Consider the following 5,792-nt stretch of genomic DNA (forward strand, 5'->3'; position numbering starts at 1 on the left):
CTGGGGTAGACCCATCTTCATCATCGTCATTTTCTTCACCGACGAATCCTTCATCGTTGAAATCAAAACCTTCAATAGTGAAACTTATCCCAGGTGTTCCACTGATCTTCGTTGTTCTTTCCCACATCTATGCCTTACCTTCCTCAAAAACAACATTTCTGCTTACATAAATCAACCCAGTATCAGGATCCAACAACCTATACGCTTTCGTCCCCTTTTCACTCCCCAGATGTACAACATGTTTGCTTCTTTCGTCTAACTTCTTCAGGTGATTCTTGGTAATCTTCGTGTGTGCGACATATCCAAACACCCTCAAGTGACCGGCATGTGGTTTGTGACCAGTCCACATGTCATAGGGTGTGGTATCCTTCAATACATTTTTACTTACCCTATTCAACACATAAATGGCATGACTCACTGCTTCTCCCCCTAACGTGTGTGGAACTTGCATCGTCTTCAGGTTACTTCTCACCATTTCAATCACAGTTCGATTACACCTTTCCACCACCCCGTTCTGCTGTGGGGAATATGGTGAGGTGTAGTGTCTCTCGAGTCCCATTTCATTGCAATAAATGGTGAACTGGTTTGACAAGAATTGACCACCTCTATCTGTTTTTAGGACTTTGATCTTCTCACCAGTCTCGTTCTCCACTTTAGCTCTAAAATTTTTGAACAATTGAAAAGTTTCATCTTTTGTTTTTAGCAGGCATACCCACATCACGATGTTGTAGTTATCAACAAGGAGCATGAACTACCTATTGCCTGCTGGTGTGGGGGTGAGACTGGACCGCACAAGTCTCCGTGAATCAATTCGAGCCTCTTCTGTGCTCTGAAGCCTGTACAAGATGGATAATGTTTTCTTGATTGTTTCCCAATCAAGCATCCTTCACATGGCTGGGATGGTATAACCATCTTTGCAATTCCTTCAATCATCCCCTTCTCTAACATTGATTTCAAGGAGGTGAATTTTACGTGACCTAACCTTGTGTGCCACAACCAGGTTGGGTCACTGATTTCGACAACTAGACACTTCGTGGTGACTTCTTTTAGCTCAGTCTTGTAGAGACGATTTGGTGACCATTGTAACTTCATGAGAAATCTTATTTTGGAATCATAAATCCTTAGAAAGTTTTTGTTGCTCCTGATCTTGTCTCCCCCTTTTGAGAGTTGGCCAAGGCTTATGATGTTGCTACACAACTCAGGTATATAGTATACTTCTTTTAGTTTTCTTTTCTCACCATTTTTGCACTGAAAAATGATCATACCTCTTCCCTTAATTCTAACCTTTGAGTTGTTACCAAACTTTACAGAGCCTTGGATTGATGTGTCTAGTTCCCAGAATTTGCTTCTTTCTCCAGTCATGTGGTTGTTGGCCCCTGTATCTAGGTACCACAAGTTTGATTCACAACCCGTATCCTCATTTGGCTTCAACTTCGGATTTACCTTCTCTTCATTCAGGAATACTTCTCCGGTTTCTTCATTGAAAGATGATAACAGTAAGGCTGGTTCATTATCAGTATTTTCTTGAATTAGATTACTCTCTTAATTTCTCTCCTTCCTAGGATTCTCGCATACAACTACATAATTCCCAAAATCTAGGAAATTGTAGCATTGTATTTACTCTTGTCTTGACTGTGTTTTCAACTATAACTTCTTTATTTCTGTTAGTGAGAACCACCTATGCCACGACCACCACCTGAACCACGTTTACTTCGGCCTCTACCTCTTCCCCGTGATAACCCACCTTGGTTCCCTTTTGGAACGAATTTAGGACCACCTTCTCCTTTCTTCTTATTTCTCTCAGTCCACTCTTGATGGGTTAAGATAAGCTTTCGATCATTTGTGTGACCATGCCCCTTCATTCTTTCTTCATGGGCCTTAAGCCTCCCAATCATCTCCTCTTCTACCATCTGATCCAAGTCAACAAACTGCTCGAGTGTTGATGCTATCTGAAGGAACTTGGTTGGTACTTCCCTAAGTAGCTTCTTCACCACATAATATTCATCCACAGTATCCCCCAAGGTACGCATAGTACTTACTATGTGAGTTACTTTCATACAAAACTCATCGACTCCTTCTGATTCTTTCATGTTCAATGATTCAAACTCAAACTTTAGTGTTTGAATCCTTGTTGTCTTCACTCCGTAGCTCCCATTAACATGGTATTCAAAGCATCACATGTTTCTTTGGCTATTTTCTTCTCAGCCAATGACAACAGTAAGTCTTCAGGTATTCCTTGATAAATGGCTGCCAAAGCTATTTTATCCTTCTTAACTTCCACCACTGTGTTTATTCTAGGTTCAAAAGCATCCCAAACATCCTGGGCCTACATAAAAACCTTCATCTTGATTGACCATGGAGCATAATTTGATCTTGACAACATTGGATAGTGAAGTGTGACATGTCTATCCTTTTCACCATTGCTTCGTGAAATCTCTATCACACGAGGTTGATATTTGGGCATACACCAGGTTTGCTCTGATACCAAATGTTGGTTTCAATCCTGCTTATTCAAGCTTTACACAAAATAGGGACAAATATTAACACAGGGAAGAAGGCAAATGTATATGTATTTTATTCACTGATAATGAAAAAAACATACGAGACTAACATCTACGTACATCTGCCTTTAAATTTAAACTAAAACTTTGCAGAAAAATAGGAAAGAAACTTGACTAGTTGCCAAAGACCGGGAATCACTCACTGGTATCTTTGATTTATTGTAAACTAAATAAAAAAACATGCATAAACATAAAATTTTGAATTAATCTTAACACTATATCATATCCAAAGTTCGTTGGCGGTGCTTATTGTTCTAACTCTGTTGTGGTTCACATCTAAGAGTGTTTCCTCCGATTTGTGAGCTGTTTATCTAATTTACAATTTATTGTCCAATTATGATGTAATATTTTACTATAATCTTGGTTAGATCTTGCCAGACCTGATCATGATATGTGGTTGATATTTGTGTGTGAAGACTTACTATCGTGATTGTTTTATGTTTGCTAGAGAACAATGACGACTGCACCTTGAACCATTCAAAAGCGGTAACTTTGTTTCTTTTACACATTTCCTGGCTTATTTAAGACATATTTACCTATTTACTACTTTTAACTATATTTTTGTTTCGGATGATATATGGGTGATCTTGTTGCTGATATCATGTTGTCAGTCTTTGTTACATCTCTTGTCTGTAGCAAGCTGTGGAGAATCAATGTTCATTATTTTTCACTCCTTGGCCAGAGGCCACTTTTTTTGTATAGTTAGATTCTTTTTTCTAATACTTCTTCTGGTTCTGTTTGCATTGGACTTTGACCAATAATCTTATTGGTGGAATCCTAATTTTTGTTTGCACCACTATTTGTGTCTGTCTTTGTTTCTTATATGTTGTTTGGGAAAACATATTTGTGACAACCCGTTATATTCAAAATTGTAAAAGTCAACAAAAGTCAACCAATGTCAACAAAAGTCAAAGTTGCTAAATAAAAGTTTAATTTGTTGATTTGCAAATTATTAAGGATAAATTAATAATATTGATGTATATAAACCCTTTATTATTAAAGTGTTGCAAAAATCGGATTAGTTCCCACTCAACCGAAATCTCACATCTAGCCCCACCGAAAACCCTCGCAACCTTATACCTTCTCGGACCGAAAATGGTTTTCGGCCTGGACCAAAACCTCGCATTATGACATTTGCCTCGGACCGCAATCGCCTGGACCGCAAACTTTACTTTGACCGAAGACTCCATTCTTTGTTGAAGTTCTCGGCCGAAATCTCCAAACTTTTATCCTTGGCTTACATTTTAAGATGATTTAATTATATTTATATACAAACCACCTACCATTTTGCCTTTATATATAAGCTTGAAACCGAAAACACAATTCATAATTCACATTTACATTTTAAAATCCTTCACACTTTCTCTCAATTTCAAACCACCTTCTTACCAACACTCACTGTGAATCCTAATCAATTCTCAAGAACTTCTTCACAATTAGTAAGTAAATTATATTAATTAGTGTTAATTAACATTTTAAAGTTTCTAGATTATCTAATTAATACCAGATATATTGTGTAAATATAAACTTGGATACGGTTAAAATTATACATGTTTTAATATATATATATATATATATATATATATATATATATATATATATATATATATATATATATATAAGTGCAACACAAGAAAATTGTGTTAATATATAAATATTTTCAATATTTATTAATCTTTGCCGTTATTTTATATATATATATATATATATATATATATATATATATATATAAATGTATAAATTATATAATTAATATTCAATCGGCTTAGAATTGATAATTTGGCTTCATATTCTGTTCCTTGTTTAGTTGTGGGCTTGGGGTAGAATTACTTATTAGACTGTCTATTTAATCATAATTATATAAATATTACATTTATATAAGTATAAAATGATTTAAAATTTGTTATACAAAAATATAATTTTTGCAAACTGTTTTAAAACCATTTGGACACAAACAGATAAACTATAATAGGTACAGTTTATGGAACTTACATATTGCTTCTCAAAGTTCAGATTACAATACGGAAAACAAACATATAAACTATAATAAGTATAGTTTATGGATCATATGCACTATTATACATATTCAGAATACATTACGGAAAACAAAAATATAAACTATAATTAATATAGTTTATGAGATATACGTACAGTTTATCCATTTCAATGTAACTTTTCATTATTCTACACGTAACCGTCAATATAGCATTTGTGAGACACATTTCACGTACTTATTTAAGTACCAACCAAGTCCTAAAATTATAAGCAGAGTCTCCTGGAGGGATAGCATGACACTTGTATATAGATCTATATGGGATTGACAATCCCGCACCTTAACTATTCGCTACAGTTAAGCCGACAGGCCTGGGGTGACAAATGTGGTACCGATTGCGACGCCTGAAGAACATCGTGTTCAAGCCATCTTAGGTCATCAAGCATAGTTATGATAACTCACAATTTGGTATTGAACAATACGATTAGTGTATGAATAAGTAAACAACTTCACATAGTTTTATTTAATAATAAAACCATAATACAATATTTTTCAAGTATAGCTGGTACAAGAAGACATTTACAAATACACAGTTTTCGTGCAGGTACAAAAATACAGAATACTATTCCAGTATAGAGAAAACATACTTTTCACGGTTTTATGTGAACTAATACTACATTTTACTACCTCAGAGTACAATAACATTTACACGTTTTTTTTACAACATATTACAACAGAAAATATAGGATTTTCTGGGAAAACATACTTACAATTCCAAGGAACGGAAAACAGATTTCAGTTACAATCATGCTTATGAACTCACCAACTTAATTGTTAACACTCTTTTCAAAACTACTTGTATGATCAGGAAATCAGTAAACAGGTATCCACATGTTTTGAGAAGACGGAGCTTCACTGACTCATGTCTTTTAACTTTTGTTATACATTTTCGTGTCAATATACAATGATTTGAACACATATGTAAAAACTTATACTTTATCAATATATGGTTGTTGTACTTTGACTACTATTATGCAATTGTTGTGATACTGTACGTGACGTCCTCCACCGCCGAACGTTTCCGCCATTCTGGTTTGGGGGTGTGACAGATTGGTTTAAGAGCATTGTTTATAGTGAACTAAGTATATCAGACCATTAAAGATATACAACAATAAATACAATGGGGCTAAAGCGCTCTGACCAAAAGTATACTTTTAAAATCTAAGTATTTTTATAAG

At 34.8% G+C, this 5,792-nt stretch overlaps 1 long non-coding RNA gene across 1 annotated transcript; it reads left to right on the forward strand.

Annotated features, from left to right (window-relative positions):
* The first annotated feature begins 231 nt into the window (after positions 1 to 231).
* Positions 232 to 3,302, forward strand: LOC145121066 (uncharacterized). The gene is made up of 4 exons (XR_013714492.1): positions 232 to 902; positions 1,001 to 1,202; positions 1,311 to 2,022; positions 2,118 to 3,302. It is a non-coding gene; the product is annotated as an uncharacterized LOC145121066 (long non-coding RNA).
* The last annotated feature ends 2,490 nt before the right edge of the window (positions 3,303 to 5,792 follow it).

The sequence above is a fragment of the Lactuca virosa genome, chromosome 6 (assembly GCF_052849685.1).
Source record: "Lactuca virosa cultivar CGN04683 chromosome 6, Lactuca_virosa_CGN04683_v6, whole genome shotgun sequence".
NCBI lineage: Eukaryota > Viridiplantae > Streptophyta > Magnoliopsida > Asterales > Asteraceae > Lactuca > Lactuca virosa.